The 24,804-nt window shown below is 42.8% G+C and overlaps 1 long non-coding RNA gene across 1 annotated transcript in view; it reads right to left on the bottom strand.

Moving 5' to 3' along the window:
• The window catches only part of LOC120028642, a 37,852-nt gene extending 15,517 nt beyond the window's left edge, over positions 1-22,335 (bottom strand). The window contains exons 1-2 of the long non-coding RNA XR_005473494.1: positions 22,122-22,335; positions 11,634-11,731 (exon numbers count right to left, since the gene is read on the bottom strand). This is a non-coding gene — a long non-coding RNA (uncharacterized LOC120028642). The remainder of the gene's footprint in view (positions 1-11,633; positions 11,732-22,121) is intronic.
• Positions 22,336-24,804: the final 2,469 nt, after the last annotated feature.

Raw genomic sequence — 24,804 nt, 5'->3', positions numbered from 1 at the left:
TGCTGTCTCGACCTCTGAATGCTAAGCTATGAAAAGCCAACTGACATTTGCTCCTGAGGTACTGACCTGTTGCACCATCTACAACCACTGCAATTATTATTTGACCCCGCTGGTAATCTATGAACATTTGAACATCTTGAAGAACAATCTGACCTGGCACAGCCAAAAGAGAACTGGCCACCCCTCTGAGCCTGGTTCCTCTCTAGGTATCCAAGAAATTGGGCTTCTACATCTGCATTGCTTGCTGTTTAGGGTTTTAGGCTGGGTTTCTGAACAGCACTTTGTGACATCTGCTGACGTAAAAAGGGCTTTATAAATACATTTGATTTTAAATAATATAAAAATGAAAAATCTTTATATTACTTAAACTAAAAAAACTAGCAAATCAGGTCTCAAAAACTAACTGAAACTAAAATGAATTCTCAATAAAAATCTAAAAACGAATCAAAATAAACACTAATCAACTCAGCAAAAAAATAAACGTCCTCTCAACAAACATAAACTGAACAAGTTCCACAGACATGTGACTAACAGAAATGGAATAATGTGTCCCTGAACAAAGGGGGGGTCAAAATCAAAAGTAACAGTCAGTATCTGGTGTGGCCACCAGCTGCATTAAGTACTGCAGTGCATCTCCTCCTCAGCTGTCCGTCCTGTCTCCCTGCAGCGCTGGCTTAGGTGTCTCACAGTACGGACATTGCAATTTATTGTCCTGGCCACATCTGCAGTCCTCATGCCTCCTTGCAGCATGCCTGAGGCACGTTCACGCAGATGAGCAGGGACCCTGGGCATCTTTATTTTGGTGTTTTTCAGAGTCAGTAGAAAAGCCTCTTTAGTGTCCTAAGTTTTCATAACTGTGACATTAATTGCCTACCGTCCATAAGCTGTTAGTGTCTTAACGACCGTTCCACAGGTACATGTTCATTAATTGTTTATGGTTCATTGAACAAGCATGGGAAACAGTGTTTAAACCCTTTACAATGAAGATCTGTGAAGTTATTTGTATTATTACAAATTATCTTTGAAAGACGGTCCTGAAAAGGGGACGTTATTTTTTTGCTGAGTTTATAAAAACACAAAACTATAATATCCTTGTGCGCGTGAGAGAGAGGGAGAGAGGGCGAGAGACTCAAGAGGCTGTGTCTGCATCACCTGTGCAACCAAAAACAAACACCCCGACAAGACCTGTGGGTGAGTGTGACAGCACACACACACAGCATTTGTGTGTGTGTGTGTGTGTGTGTGTGTGTGTGTGTGTGTGTGTGTGTGTGTGTGTGTGTGTGTGTGTGTGTGTGTGTGTGTGTGTGTGTCTGTGTGAGTGTGAGTGTGTGTCTCAGCAGAGAGTGAACGAGAGAGTGAAATACTTACACAAACAAAGTAAGAGAGAGGGATCAAACATGGGAAAGAGCTGGGATCAGGTGATGAACTATAGAGATCAACGTAAACACTCATATATTCATTGGTCAGAGAGATAATGTAGAGATGGAGGTATGATGGGAGACAGAGAGAGAAAGACACACAGAGAGAGAGAGAGATATAGGAGACTCAACAGACGATAGAGACTCCACTAAATAAGGCTTAAGTGAGGTTGCAGGCAAGGACACAGGCCATGTTAGCCATGAGCAAAAAGCCATATTAACCATGAGCAACAGGCCATGTTAGCCATGAGCAACAAGCCATGTTAGCCATGAACAACAGGCCATGTTAGCCATGAGCAACAGGCCATGTTAGCCATGAGCAACAGGCCATGATAGCCATGAGCAACAGGCCATGTTAGCCATGAGCAACAGGCCATGGTAGCCATGAGCAACAGGCAATATTAACCGACAACACTATAGCCATGAGCAACAGGCCATGTTAGCCATGAGCAACATGCCATGTTAGCCATGAGCAACAGGCCATGTTAGCCATGAGCAACAGGCCATGTTAGCCATGAGCAACAGACCATGTTAGCCATGAGCAACAGGCCATGGTAGCCATGAGCAACAGGCCATGGTAGCCATGAGCAACAGGCCATGTTAGCCATGTGCAACAGACCATGTTAGCCTATAACACTATAGCCATGAGCAACAGGCCATATTAGCCATGAGCAACAGGCCATATTAGCCATGAGTAACAGGCCATATTAACCTACAACACTAGAGCCATGTGTAACAGGCCATATTAACCTATAACACTATAGCCATGTGTAACAGGCCCTATTAACCTATAACACTATAGCCATGTGTAACAGGCCATATTAACCTATAACACTATAGCCATGTGTAACAGGCCATATTAACCTATAACACTATAGCCATGAGTAACAGGCCATATTAACCTATAACACTATAGCCATGTGTAACAGGCCATATTAACCTATAACACTATAGCCATGTGTAACAGGCCATATTAACCTATAACACTATAGCCATGTGTAACAGGCCATATTAACCTATAACACTATAGCCATGTGTAACAGGCCATATTAACCTATAACACTATAGCCATGTGTAACAGGCCATATTAACCTATAACACTATAGCCATGTGTAACAGGCCATATTAACCTATAACACTATAGCCATGTGTAACAGGCCATATTAACCTATAACACTATAGCCATGTGTAACAGGCCATATTAACCTATAACACTATAGCCATGTGTAACAGGCCATATTAACCTATAACACTATAGCCATGTGTAACAGGCCATATTAACCTATAACACTATAGCCATGTGTAACAGGCCATATTAACCTATAACACTATAGCCATGTGTAACAGGCCATATTAACCTATAACACTATAGCCATGAGTAACAGGCCATATTAACCTATAACACTATAGCCATGTGTAACAGGCCATATTAACCTATAACACTATAGCCATGTGTAACAGGCCATATTAACCTATAACACTATAGCCATGTGTAACAGGCCATATTAACCTATAACACTATAGCCATGAGTAACAGGCCATATTAACCTATAACACTATAGCCACGTGTAACAGGCCATATTAACCTACAACAGGCCATATTAACATATAACACTATAGCCATGAGTAACAGGCCATATTAACCTATAACACTATAGCCACGTGTAACAGGCCATATTAACCTATAACAATATAGCCATGTGTAACAGGCCATATTAACCTATAACACTATAGCCATGAGTAACAGGCCATATTAACCTATAACACTATAGCCATGTGTAACAGGCCATATTAACCTATAACACTATAGCCATGTGTAACAGGCCATATTAACCTATAACACTATAGCCATGTGTAACAGGCCATATTAACCTATAACACTATAGCCATGAGTAACAGGCCATATTAACCTATAACACTATAGCCATGTGTAACAGGCCATATTAACCTATAACACTATAGCCATGAGTAACAGGCCATATTAACCTATAACACTATAGCCATGTGTAACAGGCCATATTAACCTATAACACTATAGCCATGTGTAACAGGCCATATTAGCCTACAACACTATAGCCATGAGTAACAGGCCATATTAACCTATAACACTATAGCCATGTGTAACAGGCCATATTAACCTATAACACTATAGCCATGTGTAACAGGCCATATTAACCTATAACACTATAGCCATGAGTAACAGGCCATATTAACCTATAACACTATAGCCATGTGTAACAGGCCATATTAACCTATAACACTATAGCCATGAGTAACAGGCCATATTAACCTATAACACTATAGCCATGAGTAACAGGCCATATTAACCTATAACACTATAGCCATGTGTAACAGGCCATATTAACCTATAACACTATAGCCATGTGTAACAGGCCATATTAACCTATAACACTATAGCCATGTGTAACAGGCCATATTAACCTACAACACTATAGCCATGTGTAACAGGCCATATTAACCTATAACACTATAGCCATGTGTAACAGGCCATATTAACCTATAACACTATAGCCATGTGTAACAGGCCATATTAACATATAACACTATAGCCACGAGTAACAGGCCATATTAACCTATAACACTATAGCCACGTGTAACAGGCCATATTAACCTATAACACTATAGTCATGAGTAACAGGCCATATTAACCTATAACACTATAGCCATGAGTAACAGGCCATATTAACCTATAACACTATAGCCATGAGTAACAGGCCATATTAACCTATAACACTATAGCCATGTGTAACAGGCCATATTAACATATAACTCTATAGCCATGTGTAACAGGCCATATTAACATATAACTCTATAGCCATGTGTAACAGGCCATATTAACATATAACTCTATAGCCATGTGTAACAGGCCATATTAACATATAACTCTATAGCCATGAGTAACAGGCCATATTAACCTATAACACTATAGCCATGAGTAACAGGCCATATTAACCTATAACACTATAGCCATGAGTAACAGGCCATATTAACCTATAACACTATAGCCATGTGTAACAGGCCATATTAACCTATAACAATATAGCCATGTGTAACAGGCCATATTAACCTATAACACTATAGCCATGAGTAACAGGCCATATTAACCTATAACACTATAGCCATGAGTAACAGGCCATATTAACCTATAACACTATAGCCATGTGTAACAGGCCATATTAACCTATAACACTATAGCCATGAGTAACAGGCCATATTAACCTATAACACTATAGCCATGTGTAACAGGCCATATTAACCTATAACACTATAGCCATGTGTAACAGGCCATATTAGCCTACAACACTATAGCCATGAGTAACAGGCCATATTAACCTATAACACTATAGCCATGTGTAACAGGCCATATTAACCTATAACACTATAGCCATGTGTAACAGGCCATATTAACCTACAACACTATAGCCATGTGTAATAGGCCATATTAACCTATAACACTATAGCCATGTGTAACAGGCCATATTAACCTATAACACTATAGCCATGTGTAACAGGCCATATTAACCTATAACACTATAGCCATGTGTAACAGGCCATATTAACCTATAACACTATAGCCATGTGTAACAGGCCATATTAACCTATAACACTATAGCCATGTGTAACAGCCCATATTAACCTACAACAGGCCATATTAACATATAACACTATAGCCATGAGTAACAGGCCATATTAACCTATAACACTATAGCCACGTGTAACAGGCCATATTAACCTATAACAATATAGCCATGTGTAACAGGCCATATTAACCTATAACACTATAGCCATGAGTAACAGGCCATATTAACCTATAACACTATAGCCATGAGTAACAGGCCATATTAACCTATAACACTATAGCCATGTGTAACAGGCCATATTAACCTATAACACTATAGCCATGTGTAACAGGCCATATTAACCTATAACACTATAGCCATGAGTAACAGGCCATATTAACCTATAACACTATAGCCATGAGTAACAGGCCATATTAACCTATAACACTATAGCCATGAGTAACAGGCCATATTAACCTATAACACTATAGCCATGTGTAACAGGCCATATTAACCTATAACACTACAGTCATGTGTAACAGGCCATATTAACCTATAACACTATAGCCATGAGTAACAGGCCATATTAACCTATAACACTATAGCCATGTGTAACAGGCCATATTAACCTATAACACTATAGCCATGTGTAACAGGCCATATTAACCTATAACACTATAGCCATGTGTAACAGGCCATATTAACCTATAACACTATAGCCATGTGTAACAGGCCATATTAACCTATAACACTATAGCCATGAGTAACAGGCCATATTAACCTATAACACTATAGCCATGTGTAACAGGCCATATTAACCTATAACACTATAGCCATGTGTAACAGGCCATATTAACCTATAACACTATAGCCATGTGTAACAGGCCATATTAACCTATAACACTATAGCCATGTGTAACAGGCCATATTAACCTATAACACTATAGCCATGAGTAACAGGCCATATTAACCTATAACACTATAGCCATGTGTAACAGGCCATATTAACCTATAACTCTATAGCCATGTGTACCAGTGCATTCGGAAAGTTGACCCCTTGACTTGTTCCACATTTTGTTACATTACAGCTTTGTTCTAAAATTGATGAAAATAGCCCCCCCCCCCCCCCCCCCTCATCAATCTACACACAATACCCAATAATCACAAAGCAAAATAATGCTTGCAAAATATATATATATCCCATTTACATAAGAATTCAGACCCTTTACTCAGTACTTTGTTGAAGCACCTTTGGCAGAGTTTGACTCTTCTTGGGTATGACGCTACAAACTTGGCACACCTGTATTTGGGGAGTTTCTCCCATTCTTCTCTGCAGATCCTCTCAAGCTCTGTCAGGTTGGATGGGGAACGTCGCTGTACAGCTATTTTAAAGCTCTCTCCAGAGATGTTCGATCGGGTTCAAGTCTGGGCTCTGGCTAAGCCAGTCAAGGACATTCAGAAAGCCACTCCTGTGTTTGCTTAGGGTCGTTGTCCTGCTGGAAGGTGAACCTTTGCCCCAGTCTGAGGTCCTGAGTGCTCTGGAGCATGTTTTCATCAAGGATCTCTCTGTGCTTTGCTCTGTTTATCTTTGCCTCAATCCTGACTAGTCTCCCAGTCCCTGCCGCTGAAAAACATCCACACAGCATGATGCTGCCACCACCATGCTTCACCGTGGGGATGGTGCCAGGTTTCCTCCAGACGTGACGCCTGGCATTCAGGCCAAAGAGTTCAATAATGGTTTCATCAGATCTGAACATTTTGCTTCTCATGGTGAGAGTCTTTAAGTGCCTTTTGGCAAACTCCAAGCGGGCTGTCATGTGCCTTTTACTGAGGTGTGGCTTCCATCTGGTCACTCTACCGTAAAGGCCTGATTGGTAGAGTGCTGCAGAGATGGTTGTCCTTCTGGAGCTCTGTCAGAGTGACCATCGGGTTCTTCTCACCTCCCTGACCAAGGCCCTTCTCCCCCAATTGCTCAGTTTGGCCGGGCAGCCAGCTCTTAGAAGAGTTTTGGTGGTTCCAAACTTCTTCCCTTTAAGAATGATGGAGGCCACTGTATTCTTGGGGACCTTCAATGCTGCAGAAATGTTTTGGTACATTTCCCCAGATCTGTGCCTCGACACAGTCCTGTCTCTGCACTTTACAGACAATTCCTTCGACCTCATGGCTTGGTATTTTGCTCTGACCTGCACTATCAACTATGGGACCTTATATAGACTGGTGTGTGCCTTTCCAAATAATTTACAATCAATTGAATTTACCACAGGTGGACTCCAATCAAGTTGTAGAAACATCTCAATGATGATCAATGGAAACAAGATGCACCTGAGCTCAATTTCGAGTCTCATAGCAAAGGGTCTGAATACTTATGTAAATAAGTTTAACTTTTTTTTTTTTTTTTTTTTTACATTTACTTTAAAAAATAAAATAAAAACTGTTCTCACTTTGTCATTATGGGGTATTGTGATGTCATTATGGGGTATTGTGATGTCATTATGGTTTATTGTGTGTAGATTTCTGAGAAAAAAATGATATTCAATCCATTTTAGAATAAAGCTGTAACGTAACAAAATATGGAAAAAGTCAAGGGGTCTGAATACTTTTTGAAGGTACTGTACAACACTAGGCCTGAGAGGGAGAGTAGTCAACATAGCCTACACTTGTGCATCAGATTTGTGTGTCTGAGCAATCTTGTATGTGTGTAGAGTATGTGTGCGCGCGTGCGTAGAGACTTTGTGAAGGAGACATAAGGGAAATGCAGATTTAGCTGGATTTAGGACGCTTAGCTGACTCGCTAACTTTTTTCTCCTCATCTTCTTCATCCCCTCGCTCGCTCTCCCTCTCTCTTCCTCATCCTCTCTAAGCCCACTCCGTCTACAAGACTGTCTCTGGGGATTAAAGCCACTGGTCGATCTCTCTCTCTGTGTCCGTCTCTTTCTCTCTCCCCCTCCCTCCGTCTCTCTCTCCCCCTCTCTCCGTCCCCCTCCCTGCCTCCCTCCGTCTCTCCGTCTCTCCCTTCCTCCATCACCCCACCACCCCTCCCCCTCCCTCCCTCTCTCCCTCCGTCTCCCTCCTTCACCCCTCCCCCTCTCTCTCATGAGGATCATATGTCTGTGTATGCATACGTCAGCTTTAGTTTGTGTCAGCATATGTGTGCCTAGAGAGAGAGAGAGAGATATATTATGCGTGTGTGTGTGTGTATGTATCTTGGTGTTATTGTCCTCTCCGATTAAACAAGCCCCAGGATTAATTAGGGTAATGAACTCAGAGCAGCTTTGGGGACTAAAGAGTTAATACCTCAGCTTTGCAGAGGAAAGTGTGTGTTTCTACTCTGCCGTCTCTGTCCCTCCTCAGGAACTGAAACAAGACAGATATAAAATGTTTGCATACTCTTCCGCTCACATTAATAAAACATTCACCCACCTGCATTGCACCGATATGCATCAGCAAGCAGACATTAGCTAACTAGTACCCTTTTGCTAATGCTAGCCACAGAGAACAGGGGCTATGTGGACATCCCTTCAAATTAGTAGCTTTGGCTATTTCAGCCTCATCCGTTGCTGACGGGTGTATAAAATCGAACACACAGCCATTCAATCTCTATAGACAAACATTGGCAGTAGAACGGCCTTACTGAAGAGCTCAGTGACTTTCAACATGGCACAGTCATAGGATGCCACCTTTCCAACAAGTCAAATAATAAATTTCTGCCCTGTTAGAGCTGCCCTGGTCGACTGTAAGTGCTGTTATTGTGAAGCGGAAACGTCTAGGAGCAACAACGACACAGCCGCGAACTGGTAGGCCACACAAGCTCACAGAACGGGACCGCTGAGTGATGAAGCGCATAAATATCATCTGTCCTCGGTTGCAACACTTACTACCGAGTTCCAAACTCACTCTGGAAGCAACATCAGCACAATTATAGTTCAACAAGAGCTTAATGAAATGGGTTTCCATGGCCGAGCAGCCGCACACAAGCCTAAGATCACCATACACAATGCCAAGAGTCGGCTGGAGTGGTGTAAAGCTCATCGCCATTGGACTCTGGAGCAGTGGAAACACGTTCTGTGCTTCAACATCTGGCAGTCCGACGGACAAATCTGGGTTTGGCAGATGCCAGGAGAACACTACCTGCCCAAATAAAGTGCCAACTGTAAAGTTTGGTGGATGAGGAGTAATGGTCTGGGACTGTTTTTCATGGTTCCGGCTAGGCCCCTTAGTTCCAGTGAAGGGAAATCTTAACGCTACAGCATACAATGACATTCTAGAAGATTCTGTGCTTCCAACTCTGTGGCAACAGTTTTTGGAAGGCTCTTTCCTGTTTCAGCATGACAATACCCCCGTGCACAAAGTGAGGTGCACACAGAAATGGTTTGTTGAGATCGGTGTGGAAGAACTTGACTGGCCTGCACAGAGCCCTGACCTCAACCCCATCGAACACCTTTGGGTTGAACTGGAAGAAATGTTTCAACATATAGTGGAAAACCTTCCCAGACGAGTAGAGGCTGTTACGGCAGCAAAAGGGGAGACCAACTCCATATTAATGCCCATGATTTTGGAATGAGATGTTCGACGAGCAGGTGTCCACATACTTTTGGTCATGTAGTGTGTACATGTCAACACTGGCTGCAGGCAGAGCTAAGCAGACTCCCTAACAGTTGCCAGCACCCCTCTCACCAAACAGAGACTGAGGCAGATATACCATAAAATATGTTTCCCTAAACAAAAGCAACACCAGCGGTGCAGGGATGAGATCTTTCTCAAACAGACGTGACTGCTGTGTGTTGTCATACATAATCAATGCCTTGTGTACACAGATAGGAGAGCTTCAGAGAGCAGGCAGGCGGTTTCTTCCGTTGTGAAGCTGGGGGTGGCGGGGCAGCTGGGGGGTGGCGGGGCAGCTGGGGGGTGGCGGGGCAGCTGGGGGCGGCGGGGCAGCTGGGGGTGAAGCTGGGGGGGCAGCTGGGGGCGGCGGGGCAGCTGGGGGCGGACGGGGCAGCTGGGGGTGGCGGGGAAGCTGGGGGTGGCGGGGCAGCTGGGGGTGGCGGGGCAGCTGGGGGCGGCGGGGCAGCTGGGGGCGGCGGGGCAGCTGGGGGCGGCGGGGCAGCTGGGGGTGGACGGGGCAGCTGGGGGTGGCGGGGAAGCTGGGGGTGGCGGGGAAGCTGGGGGTGGCGGGGCAGCTGGGGGTGGCGGGGCAGCTGGGGGTGGCGGGGCAGCGTATCATTGCTGCTGCTGTACTTGAAACACACAGTAGATTTGGATCTCATTGCTATTTCCTTCTGGGAACGACTTTTCTCCATTTTATAAAGTGGAGAAAACTGCACTGGTTTCCCGTTATGACTTCCAGCTGTGGGAGGGTCCAGACCGAGAGAGAGACACAGAGACAGAAACACAGAGAGAGAGAGAAAAACACAGAGAGAGAGAGAGAGATACAGAGACACAGAGAGAGACAGGGAGAGAGAGAGAAACAGAGAGAGAGAGAAACAGAGAGCGAGAAACAGAGAGAAAGACAGAGAGCGAGAGAGAGAAACAGAGAGAGAGAGAGAGAGAAACAGGGAGAGAAACAGAGAGAGAAACAGAGAGAGAGAGAGAGAGAGAGAAACAGAGAGAGAGAAACAGAGAGAAAGACAGAGAGAGAGAAACAGAGAGAGAGAAACAGAGAGAAAGACAGAGAGAGAGAGAGAGAGAAACAGGGAGAGAAACAGAGAGAGAAACAGAGAGAGAGAGAGAGAGAGAGAGAGAGAGAGAGAAACAGAGAGAGAGAAACAGAGAGAAAGACAGAGAGAGAGAAACAGAGAGAGAGAAACAGAGAGAAAGACAGAGAGAGAGAAACAGAGAGAGAGAAACAGAGAGAAAGACAGAGAGAGAGAGAGAGAGAGAGAAACAGAGAGAGAGAAACAGAGAGAAAGACAGAGAGAGAGAGAGAGAGAGAAAGACAGAGAGAGAGAGAGAGAGAGAGAGAGAAACAGAGAGAGAGAAACAGAGAGAAAGACAGAGAGAGAGAAACAGAGAGAGAGAAACAGAGAGAAAGACAGAGAGAGAGAAACAGAGAGAAAGACAGAGAGCGAGAGAGAGAAACAGAGAGAGACAGAGAGAAAAACAGAGAGAGAGAGAGAGAGAAACAGGGAGAGAAACAGAGAGAGAAACAGAGAGAGAGAGAGAGAGAGAGAAACAGAGAGAAAGAGAGAGAGAGAGAGAGAGAGAAACAGAGAGAGAGAGAGAGAGAGAGAGAAACAGAGAGAGAGAAACAGAGAGAGAAAGACAGAGAGAGAGAAACAGAGAGAAACAGAGAGAAAGACAGAGAGAGAGAAACAGAGAGAAAGACAGAGAGAAAGACAGAGAGAGAGAAACAGAGAGAGAGAAACAGAGAGAAAGACAGAGAGAGAGAGAGAGAGAAACAGAGAGAGAGAGAGAGAGAAACAGAGAGAGAGAAACAGAGAGAAAGACAGAGAGAGAGAGAGAGAGAGAGAGAAAGAGAAAGAAAGACAAACAGAAAGACAGAGAGAGAGGAGAAGGGGAGCAGCAGGAAATTCCTTCGTCAGATCCCAAATCGGTGTGTTCTTCCAATAAATAGGAATACTGGAATCCTCCTCCTCCTCCTCCTCATCTCTGTGTGTGTAGTATGTAGTGTGTGTACCTCATGTCCTCCAGCAGGTCACATTCTGTCTGATGTTTGAGGTGCAGTCTGGTCATCTGCTCTATGTGACAATTCTTCAGCTCCTGAGTCACTTTTACCTGCAGGGAGGGACACAGTCACACTGTCAATCAATCAATCAATGGTAGATTCAGCAATATTAAGTTACCATAAGTAACAGGGTGACTTCCCAACCACACACACTATCAGCCATTGTCTGTTGGGGGAGAATTCCACTGGCTATTCACTGGGGTTACGCAGTCAGAGATTCAGGACTATTCCAGACAAAACAACAACACAGAGCTCACACTCTCTCACACACACACACACACACACACACACACACACACACACACACACACACACACACACACACACACACTGTCCTGTAGATTTCATGTCGCCTGCCTTTAAATATACAGAAGTAGTGGTCCATGGAGGGGGTTATCATGGATAGAGGGGGAGTGGTCCATGGAGGGGGAGTGGTCCATGGAAGGGGAGTGGTCCATGGAGGGGGTTATCATGGATAGAGGGGGAGTGGTCCCTGGAAGGGGAGTGGTCCATGGAGGGGGAGTGGTCCCTGGAGGGGGAGTGGTCCCTGGAGGGGGAGTGGTCCCTGGAGGGGGGAGTGGTCCCTGGAGGGGGGAGTGGTCCCTGGAGGGGGGAGTGGTCCCTGGAGGGGGGAGTGGTCCATGGAGGGGGAGTGGTCCATGGAAGGGGAGTGGTCCATGGAGGGGGAGTGGTCCATGGGGGGGGAGTGGTCCCTGGAAGGGGAGCGGTCCCTGGAAGGGGAGCGGCCAATGGAAGGGGAGCGGCCAATGGAGGGGGAGTGGTCCATGGAGGGGGAGAGCAAAGGAACTGAATATATATTAATATTAAGAAATGCTATAGATGGAAGGAATGTAGTGTGGAAACGTACCAAAAAACTATTAGGCAACAACAAAATAAATTCCTTTTAGACAACTTCCTGGACAAAACGTTTAGTGAAGGTGTAAACCTGGCAGTAGAAAACCAAAACAGTATATTTGACTTCTCAGCGTCCTTATCAAATTAAACAGCAAAAACATATACATGATCAAATACAAATCTTAGAATCAACTATTAAAGACTACCAGAATCAACTGGATTCTTTAATTACATTAAATTAACTACAGGACAAACCCTCAAACCCAAAAAGGCCTGTGGTGTTGATGGTATCCTCAATGAAATGATAAAATATACAGACCACAAATTACAATTACAATATACTTCAACTCTTTAACATCATCCTTAACTCTGGCATCTTCCACAATATTTGGAACCAAGGACTGATCAGCCCAATTCACAAAAGTGGAGACAAATATGACCCAAATAACGACCGGGGGATGTGTGTCTAAACATTTCCTCAGTTAAAACAATGTACTGCGCAAATGTCAAATTGGCTTTTTACCAAATTACCGTACGACAGACCACGTATTCACCCTGCACACCCTAATTGACAAAAACAAACCAAAGGCAAAGTCTTCTCATGCTTTGTTGATTTCAAACTCGATTTGACTCGATTTGGCGTGAGGGTCTGCTATACAAATTTATGGAAAGTGGTGTTGGGGGAAAAACATACGACATTATAACATCCATGTACACAAGCAACAAGCATGTGGTTAAAATTGGCAAAAAATACACACATTTCTTTCCACAGGGCCGTGGGGTGAGACAGGGATGCAGCTTAAGCCCCACCCTCTTCAACATATAAAGTACCAGTCCAAAGTTAAGACGCACCCACGCATTCAAGGGTTTTTCTTTATTTGTACTATTTTCAACGTTGTAGAATAATAGTGAAGACGTCACTATTAACCAAAAAAGTGTTAAACAAATCAAAATATATTTTAAAATTATTCAAAGTATCCCCCCTTTGTCTTGATGAAAGCTTTGCACACTCTTGGCATTCTCTCAACCAGCTTCATGAGGAATGCTTTTACAACATATGCTGAGCACTTGTTGGCTGCTTTTCATTCACTCTGCGGTCCAACGAGGGTTGCACATTTTGGGGAATATTCAGAGGTGGAAACTTTCTGTGGGAATTAACAGGTATATGGGAATTAACAGAAATATATGCAAATTAATATTAATACCATTTAAATGTAGATGTTTTTTGCATTGGATATATTTACCATATCATATGGAGATAGAAACAGAAACCTTTTACCTTATCATAAGTAGACATATTTGCAAATTATTAAATCCTTCCAATAGAAATGTAAAAAACAATTTAGTTACGAATTGAACTTTAAATGAGTTGACTCTTCACACGGGATGATTTCACTGAACAACAAAAGAAAGGGAATATAGAATGATCCCCAATGATCCATCGCATCTCCCAAAAATGTTTTCAACATACATCTGTAAAATTATAGTCTAGAAACTAAAGCTTTGGTTGTCTTCCTCTCAGGCTTCCATGTCTTCTCCCTGGACCTCCTCAATGTCCAATACTTGAACATCAGACTGAGGCCTCATCTTCACTGTCACTTTCCAACCTTGTGACGACCCTCCCACTCTGTCTACCGAAATCTTTCTCTTTGCTCTCGTTTTCCTTAATATGATGTCGGTGGGCGGAGCCAGGAGGGTCGTCAGCGAAATGGGACACACCTGGGCTTGGGTGTGTCCCAGGATAAATGCACCTCTTCCCCATTCATTGAGGAGACTCTCTCCATGCAGACACTGATATGTTTTGGTTGTGGCATTTTTGTGGCCATTTTGTTTGTTTGCTTTGGCACCTTTCATTATCACATTTATACACGCAAACACTCACTTACACTACTGATTACACGCACACACCATTGTTAATTGTATTTAGTTTACCTCAGTTAATAAATATATTTTGTTATTCCTTATCTCCACGTTGTCTCCCTTTTTGTTACGAACTTCGAGCCGGTTTGTGACAAACATCAGACTCTGAGGCTTCATCATCACTGTCACTTTCCAACCTTGTTGAGGATGGCTCGTTGTCAGACACAAAAAGCCTCAAATTTGCCCGGATGGCAAAAAAATGTAAACCCTTGTATTGATCAGCCTGTTGCGTACTTTGGTGTGTGTGTTCCCAAACAAGGACCAGTTGCGCTCTGAGGCGGCTGATGTTGGTGGGATTTTGAGGATGATGGAGGCAACAGGGGAAAGAGCCTCAGATCCACAAAGTCCCTTCCACCAGGTGGCTGATGAGATATGTTGGCACGACTGCCATATTGCATCTCCATCCCAAAGCCCTTGCTTGGAAGTGGACTTCGCCAGACTGCCAAGAACCTTGCCATCATCCAGGCCAAGGTGGCGTGACACGCCCTGTTGATCTCTGCACCAGACAGGATGCTCTTTCCAGCATATTTGGGGTCCAACATGTACGCTGCAGCGTGTATGGGCTTCAGGCAGAAGTCTTCAGGCTGATGAATTTCAGAACTGCAGTTTCCTCTGCTTGGAGCAACAGTGAAGTGGGCAGGGCAGTACGGATTTCTTGTCTTACATCTATCTGCAAGCAGAGTCTGAACATCAGACAGGATGGCATTGTCTCCCTCAATCCGTGCAATGGCTACTGTTATAGGTTTCAGGAGTTTCAGGCTGCTTACCACTCTCTCCCAAAATACATCAACCAGGAGGATCCTCTTGATGCGGCTGTCCATATCAGCAGACTGTGATATGGCCATTTCTTGGAGAGACTCCTTCCCCTCCAGGAGACTGTCAAACATGATGACAACACCACCCCAACGGGTGTTACTGGGCAGCTTCAACGTGGTGCTCTTATTCTTCTCACTTTGCTTGGTGAGGTAGATTGCTGCTATAACTTGATGACCCTTCACATACCTAACCATTTCCTTGGCTCTCTTGTGGAGTGTATCCATTGTTTGCAGTGACATGATGTCCTTGAAGAGGAGATTCAATGCATGAGCAGCACAGCCAATGGGTGTGGTGGAGGGTAGGTCTCCTCCACTTTAGACCAAGCAGCCTTCATGTTCGCAGCATTGTCTGTCATCAGTGCAAATACCTTCTGTGGTCCAAGGTCATTGATGACTGCCTTCAGCTCATCTGCAATGTAGAGACCAGTGTGTCTGTTGTCCCTTGTGTCTGTGCTCTGGTAGAATATTGGCTGAGGGGTGGAGATGATGTAGTTAATTATTCCTTGCCCAAGAATATTCGATAATATTCTATGATTTGCTTGACGTTTACTTGAACTCTGTTGAATTCTGCATTCATCAAATGAGTAGATAAAGCATGTCTGGTTGGAGGGGTGTATGCTGGGCGAAGAACATTCAGAAATCTCTTCCAATACACATTGCCTGTGAGCATCAGAGGTGAACCAGTTGCATACACAGCTCGAGCAAGACATTCATCAGCATTTCTCTGACTACGTTCCTCCATTGAGTCAAAAAAACGTATGATTTCAGGAGGACCGTGAGCTGTTGCTATCGATAAGGTGTCTGATTAATAATTTTCACCTTGAATAGAAGTAGAGGGACTTTTGTCAGAGGTTGCTTGTTGTGAGCGCTGAGGGAACTTTATGCACTTGGCCAGATGATTCTGCATCTTTGTTGCATACCTCACATATGATTTGGCACAGTATTTGCAAATGTACACCGCTTCTCCTTCTACACTAGCTGCAGTGAAATGTCTCCACATATCAGATAGTGCCCGTGGCATTTTCCTGTAAAGATTAGAAAAGTATGAGTAAAAAAAATGTACGGATAAATAGTTAAGCAGTTAGATTAAACAACTCCTTTGTAAGATAAATGTTTTAAAATGAAACATGTATGGAAACAGGTGAATAAACACTCCTCATGTATGTCATATAAAATATATTCACCCCAACCAGAATTGTAATCAAAACTTACCAGAAAACATGTAGTCCTTGGCTCAGACAGTGTAGTAGTGTGGGCTCAATAGCATCTCATTAGGGATCTTAAGAATCAGCTGTACATGTGATGGAAGAATGCACTGTGCATGCAGAGGATTACAATTCCATTGAATTGGGGATAGTATAACCAAAATATGCCACAAGACCTAGAATTGCCCTGTGTATCCCACTAAAAAAAATTCAGTTATAAGCGAACACTTGATGAATTTAAGCAAAACTCCCCAAATTCCAAGGTTTAACTTTCCATGGAAAATTTCCGGGAAAATTATGGAAATTTAACGGAAAGTTTCCGACCCTTTGTAACTCTAGGTCCAACTCATCCCAAACCATCTCAGTTGGGTTGAGGTCGGGGTGATTGTGGAGGCCAGGTCATCTGATGCAGCACTCCATCACTCTCCTTCTTGGTCAAATAGCCCTTACACAGCCTGGAGGTGTGTTTTGGGTCACTGTCCTGTTGAAAAAACTAATGATAGTCCCACTAAGCGCAAACCAGATGGGATGGCGTATCGCTGCAGAATGCTGTGGTAGCCATGCTGGTTAAGTGTGCCTTGAATTCTAAATAAATTACAGACAGTGTCACCAGCAAAACACCGCCACACCTCCTCCTCCATGCTTCACGGTGGGAACCACACATGCAGAGATCATCTGTTCACCTACTCTGTATCTCACAAAGACACAGCGGTTGCAACCAAAAATCTAACATTTGGACTCATCAGACCAAACGACAGATTTCCACCGGTCTAATGTCCATTGCTCGTGTTTCTTGGCCCAAGCAAGTCTCTTCTCCTTATTGGTGTCCTTTAGTATTGGTTTCTTTGCAGCAATTCGGCCATAAAGGCCTGAATCACTCAGTCTTCTCTGAACAGTTGATGTTGAGATGTGTCTGTTACTTGAACTCTGTGAAGCATTTATTTGGGCTGCAATCTGAGGCTGGTAACTCTAATGAACTTATCCTCTGCAGCAGAGGTAACTCTGGGTCTTCCTTTCCTGTGGCGGTCCTCATGAGAGCCAGTTTCATCATAGCACTTGATGGTTTTTGCGCCTGCACTTGAAGAAACTTTCAAAGTTCTTGACATCTTCCGTATTGACTGACCTTCATGTCTTAAAGTAATGATGGAGTGTCGTTTCTCTCTGCTTATTTGAGCTGTTCTTGTTAGAGGTCGAACGATTAAAATCGGCATGGCCGGTTAATTAGGTTCAAGTTTTCATAACAATCGGTCATCTGCATTTTTGGACACCGATCACGGCCGATTACATTGCACTCCACGAGGAGACTGCGTGGCAGGCTGGCAACCTGTTATGCGATTGCAGCAAGGAGCCAAGGTAAGGTGCCAGCTAGCATTAAACGTATCTCATAAAAAACAATCAATCTTAACATAATCACTAGTTAACTACACATGGTTGATGATATTACTAGTTTATCTAGCTTGTCCTGCGTTGCAAATAATCAATGCGGTGCCTGTTAATTTATCATTGAATCCCAGCCTACTTCGATAAACGGTGATGATTTAACAAGCGCATTCGCGAAAAAAGCACTGTCGTTGCATCAATGTACCTAACCATGAACATCAATGCCTTTCTTAAAATCAATACACAAGTATATATTTTTAAACCTGCATATTTAGTTAAAAGAAATTCATGTTAGCAGGAAATATTAACTAGGGAAACTGTGTCTCTTCTCTTGCGTTCTGTGCAAGCAGAGTCAGGGTATATGCAGCAGTTTGGCCCGCCTGGCTCGTTGCGAACTGTGTGAAGACCATTTCTTCCTAACAAAGACCGTAATTAATTTGCCAGAACAAACATTTTGCAAAAGGGTTTTCTAATCATCAATTAACCTTTTAAAATGATAAACTTGGATTAGCTAACACAATGTGCCATTGGAACACAGGAGTGATGGTTGCTGATAATGGGCCTCTGTATGCCAATGTAGATATTCCATTAAAAATCAGCAGTTTCCAGCTACAATTGTCATTTACAATTATTTCTGATCGATTTAATGTTATTTTAATGGACAAAAAGTTTGCTTTTCTTTCAAAAACAAGAACATTTCTAAGTGACCACAAACTTTTGAACGGTAGTGTACATCTTCACTATTACTCTACAATGTAGAAACTAGTAAAAAAGAAAAGAAAAACCCTTGAATGAGTAGGTGTGGCCAAGCTTTTAACTGGTACTGTATATCAACGAATCGGTGAGGGCACTAGAACATTCTACTGCACCCGGCCTCACCCTGCTAGAATCTGAAGTCAAATGTCTACTGTTTGCTGATGATCTGGTGCTTCTGTCTCCAACCAAGGAGGCCCTACAGCAGCACCTAGATATTCTGCACAGATTCTGACAGACCTGGGCCCTGACAGTAAATCTCAGTAAGACCAAAATAATGGTGTTCCAAAAAAGGTCCAGTCGCCAGGACCACAAATACAAATTCCATCTAGACACTGTTGCCCTAGAGCACACAAAAAACTATACATACCTCGGCCTAAACATCAGCGCCACAGGTAACTTCCACAAAGCTGTAAACGAACTGAGACAAGGCTAAGAAGGGCCTTCTAAGCCATCAAAAGGAACATAACATTTGACATTCCAATTAGAATACTTTAATCAATCAGTTATAGAACCCATTTCCCTTCAGGGTTGTGAGGTATGGGGTCCGCTCATAAACTAAGAATTCACAAAATGGGACAAACACTAAATTTAAACTGCATGCAGAATTCTGCAAAAAGTCCCAAACCTTCCATAACAAAGCCATCCCCTACAGAGAGATGAACCTGGAGAAGAGTCCCCTAAGCAAGCTGGTCCTGGGGCTCTGTTCACAAACACAAACAGACCCCACAGAGTCCAAGGACAGCAACACAATTAGACCCAACCAAATCATGAGAAAACAAAAAGATCATTCCTTGACACATTGGAAAGAATTAAAAAACAGAGCAAACTAGAATGCTATTTGGCCTTAAACAGAGAGTACACAGTGGCAGAATACCTGACCACTGTGACTGACCCAAATTTAAAGAAAGCTTTGACTATGTATAGACTCAGTGAGCATAGCCTTGTTATTGAGAAAGGCCGCCGAAGGCAGACCTGGCTCTCAAGAGAAGACAGGCTATGTGCACACTGCCCAGAAAATGAGGTGGAAACTGAGCTGCACTTCCTAACCTCCTGCCAAATGTATGACCATATTAGAGACACATATTTCCCTCAGATTACACAGACCCACAAAGAATTTGAAAGCAAACCCAATTTTGATAAACTCCCATATCTATTGGGTGAAATATCACAGCTTGCCATCACAGCAGCAAGATTTGTGACCTGTTGCCACAAGAATAGGGAAATCAGTTTAGAACAAACACCATTGTAAATACAACCCATTTTTATATTTATTTATTTTCCATTTTGTACTTTAACTATTTGCACATAATATTACATTTGAAATGTCTTTATTCTTTTGGAACTTTTGTGAGTGTAATGTTTACTGTTAATTGTTTATTTCACTTTTGTTTATTATCTATTTTACTTGCTTTGGCAATGTAAACATATGTTTCCCATGCCAATAAAGCCCCTTAAATTGAATTGAGTGGTGTACGGAGGGGTTTATCAGGGTTAGAGAGGGAGTGGTGTACAGAGGGGTTTATCAGGGATAGAGAGGGAGTGGTGTACGGAGGCGTTTATCAGGGAAAAGTGACTTCACTCCATCCCTCCTTTCATCAGTCACATACGAGACCACAGAAAAAAAGGACAGAGGGAGGAGAGAGAGTGAGGGAAGAGAGAGAGAGACAGAGCGAGAGAGTGAGGGAAGAGAGAGACAGAGCGAGAGAGTAAGGGAAGAGAGAGAGAGACAGAGCGAGAGAAGAGAGAGCGAGAGAGTGAGTGAGGGGAGAGAGAGAGAGAGAGAGAGAGAGCAAGGAGAAACAGGAAAGATAACGGAGGGAGAAAGAAATAGAGAATGGGGAGGTAGAGGGGAGATGTACTCTCTATCCCACCCATAAAGGGGAGGACGGGATGTGACATGTTCAGTCTGCCCACAACGTGTCTTACAGACCCAGTGGAGCAGCAACAGCACCAGGGAATAACCAGTAATTAAGTGAAAACTGTGCTCAGGTACTGCAAGCCGGTAACTGGTTCTCATACACCTATTCTAGAATAACTAAGAGCATGAAAGAGAAACACGGACTATCTATCTCACACACACGGTAAATGGCAGTCAGAAAGAGACAAAGGGACACTATACTTTGTTACAGTATATTCTACATTGTACCAGAGAGTTGTCACAAAACACAAACACACACAAAGGGAAGACTGTAGACAATGGCCCATGGATTACTGCAGTATCCTCTTTTATGAGCTACCGACAGAGGTCATGTCGTTGAATATTATCGGTGATGGAAACTAGGGTTCGAGACCGGATAACTACCGGTCTCTATGGTATGGAAATGAAATGCGCGGTGTTTATGCGTGTTTTGTGTGGGCTGTCGGTAATAACTAGACAGCTGTGATGAGCTATCCTGAATAAGGCACTGTGCTGCTTTTATAGCAAACAACGTCATTACAGTAACCCTTCACTGACTGACCACAGCGGAACATTCCTTCTCCTTCAGTTGACTGAACGGCGCAAACAAAATGCCAGTTAGCTAGCTAGGTTTTGTCCAAATACACTAAAAGCCAATGTAATGGTGTGTTAAAAACACCTAATGGAACAGCGTTGTTCGGCTACCAAATGCACCCCCTTCCTATCTTCTGGTTAGCTATGTTTAACGAGGGGCAGAACCCGTGGACATTACTCCAGCCCAGATGAAATGACAGCGATAACATCATCATCGGAGCTGTCAGAAACATGATTTTTTTTTGTCCTGTTTTATACTTCATCACTGTACTTCAAATTTGTTTCGAAACATTATCATAACTAGCTATGTCCCGAATGTTCCTTAAACTACAGATAATATGCCTATAACTATACCTTTCTGGAAGACTGTTATCTAACTGGCTAACCCGCCTGGGTTAACGGGACAGACTAGCTACAGCTTGCCAGTCATCTGATAGATAACAGCAGGTCATCAAGTAGTGTGTCAACAAGGTTGTTAGCTAGCTCAACAAAACGTTTCATCATTTGCACAACTATAAACTATAGATAAGGGAACAAACTGCAACAGAAAGATAATGAATTGTACAGTACTTGTTCAGCCACCTTAGCGATCTAGTAACATTAGTTATAGCAAGCTGTTGGGCTATTCAACATTTCGCTAACGTTAGAAGGGGCCAGTATCTTTGGCTATCTGTGGTTAGCTAGCTAACGTTACCAGATAGCGGTTCCTCAAGACCTCCACAACCAGACCTAGCTAGCTAACCAAACAGCTCGTAGTGCCTAGTTGGCTAGCTGGCATAACTACAACCAGGGTTGAAATTGACAGTCGTTTACAAATAGCTACAATATGTGCAACCCACATAGCTAATAATAGCAAGCTAGCTAAGTAGCTAACCTTAACGTTACATATAAATGTTATTAGCAAGTCAACATCCCACTGAGAGCTGGCTAACTAGTAGCAATCTAACATAAATCATTTAGATGCCTAGATAGCACAGGGTTGGAGAGAAATAACGTTAGTTAGCCAAGTAAAACTCACCTTTCTCGGCGGGGGCTGCATGTTGAAGCATTGACATGAATGGTGTATTCCTTAAGAAATAGCTATGTTTATTCCAAAGAAATCCAAGGGTGGGGGGGTGGATAATTCCTTCAAACCACCAAGAAGGAGGGAAATGTGAAAAAAGCAGTCAGATTTGGACTCTGGCGGACATGTTAGAATTAAAGCGAACGCTGGCTAAACCAACTCTACACTAACAGACTTTAAGAGAACACTGCGGGGTCCAGAGACAGGCGGGGACTGGAAAATGATGGAGAAATCAATGGAGGCCAGAGGTGTTGAGGCTTCCCCACGAAATTAGGCACGACTGCGCCTCCCTGTGGTGATGGAAGGTAAAGACAAATCCAAACAGCGCCAGAAACGTTCCTTTCTTTATTTTCTATATAGCTCTATAACAATCCTTTCTTGTTTTAAACCGCTAGCAACAAAATTCGAATCGGAATCTCTTGTAATATGAGCTCAAAAAAATAAATGAACGGTTGTTTTACGTGAAACGAAAGCCCCTTCGTCGTGACAATACGCCGTTGCTGCTTCGCAAGGAGACTGGCTGCGTCTCTGGACCTGCATAGCAACAAGAAAGTGTAGTCGATCGAGGAAACATCGATTGAACGTAGAAAGACCAGATCTGCCAGACATTTAAAAGCAAGCTAGCCAATCCCAGATATATAGATTTTCGCCCTTCAGGAATTTACGCACTTTATTTCAGTCCAAGTTCAACACACACACGTCTGACTTTACTTGGGAGGACTTTTTGGGGAACAACAATTGATTCCTATTCAAAATCCTACTATCCCTTACCCAAACCCTAATTTTAATCCTAACCCTAGTTTTAACACTAACCCTAAACTTCTCAGCCTAAAATAGCCTTTTTACAAGTGAGGATCGGAAAAATGTCCTCATCTCATAATTTTAGTTGGTTTACTATTCTTGTGAGGACTTTTGTTACTGACAAGTATAATAACATGTGTACACGCACGCACAGTTGAGATTGTTTGAGGTCCATGTAATGGGTTGCACCTGTGTCGAACTCTGACGTGAAAGATACAGTACAGTTCAGTGGACAGTAACATGAATTGTCAATTTCCTAGATCTCTCTCAATTCAAATTCAATTTCAATTTAAGGGCTTTATTGGCATGGGAGACACATGTTAACATTGTCAAAGCAAGTGAACTAGATAATAAACCAAAGTGAAATAGATTTTAAACAAAAGGGATATAAAGAATAAAAAATAAACAGTAAACATCAAATTAAATGTTATTGGTCACATACACGTGGTTAGCATATGTTAATGCGAGTGTAGAAAAATGCTTGTGCTTCTAGTTCCGACAGTGCAGTAATATCTAACAAGTGATCTAACAATTCCCCAACAACTACCTAATACACACAAATCTAAAGGGGTGAATGAGAATATGTACATGTAAGTATATGGATGAGTGATGGCTGAGCAGCATAGGCAAGATGCAATAGATGGTATAAAATACAGTATATACATGTGATAAGAGTAATGTAAGATATGTAAACGTTATTAAAGTGACATTATTTAAAGTGGCATTGTTTAAAGTGACTATTAAAGCAGCCAGTGATTGGGTCTCCATGTGCAGTAGACAGCAGCCTCTGAGTTAGTGATGGCTGTTTAACAGTCTGGCCTTGATATAGAAGCTGTTTTTCAGTCTCTCGGTCCCAGCTTTGATGTACCTGTACTGCTAAACCTTACACTCACAAACGTTCCAAAAAAATAAAGACATTTCAAAAATCATATTATGTCTGTACAAAATGGAAAATAAATTAACATAATTATACTGTAGGTTGTATTTACAATGGTGTTTGTTCTTCACTGGTTGCCCCTTTCTTGTGGCAACAGGTCACAAATCTTGCTGGTGTGATGGCACACTGTGGTATCTCACCCAATAGATATGGGAGTTTATCAAAATTTGATTGTTTTGCCGGTCAGTGTAATCTGAGGGAAATATGTGTCTCTAATATGGTCATACATTTGGCAGGAGGTTAGGAAGTGCAGCTTAGTTTCCACCTCATTTTGTGGGCAGTGTGTACATAGCCTGTCTTCTTTTGACAGCCAGGTCTGCCTTTGGTGGCCTTTCTCAATAGCAAGGCTATTCTCACTGAGTCTGTAGATAGTCAAAGATTTCCTTCATTTTGGGTCATTCACAGTGGTCAGGTATTCTGCGACTGTGTACTCTCTGTTTACGGCCAAATAGCATTCTAGTTTGCTCTGGGTTTTTTTTGTAAATTCTTTGCAATGTGTCAAGTGAGCACAAACAAAGCAACTGGGCTGGATAACCTTCCTGTAAGATTCATAAAGGATAGTGCTCGTTTCACTGCTAAAATGATAACGCATATTGTAAACCTTTCTATTAGTAGTGGTACATTACCCAATGATCTCAAAACAGCCCGGGTGGTTCCACTCCACAAGAAGAGTAGTAAAACAAATGTAGGAAACTACAGGCCTGTGTCAATCCTCAACACCGTATCCAAAGTTGTTGAGAGATTCATTTTTAATCAACTTGAGGGATACCTTCTCGAGCACAAACTTCTTTATGTACTCCAGTCTGGCTTTAGAACAGCTCATTCTACTGATTACTTGCCTCATCCACATTTTTGACCACATCAAGCAGGAAAGTGAGAAGGGGAACTATACAGGTATGG

Source organism: Salvelinus namaycush, chromosome 34 (genome assembly GCF_016432855.1).
Source record: "Salvelinus namaycush isolate Seneca chromosome 34, SaNama_1.0, whole genome shotgun sequence".
Lineage (NCBI taxonomy): Eukaryota > Metazoa > Chordata > Actinopteri > Salmoniformes > Salmonidae > Salvelinus > Salvelinus namaycush.
Note: the sequence above shows the minus strand (reverse complement) of the source record. Positions and strands in the feature narration are given on the sequence as shown.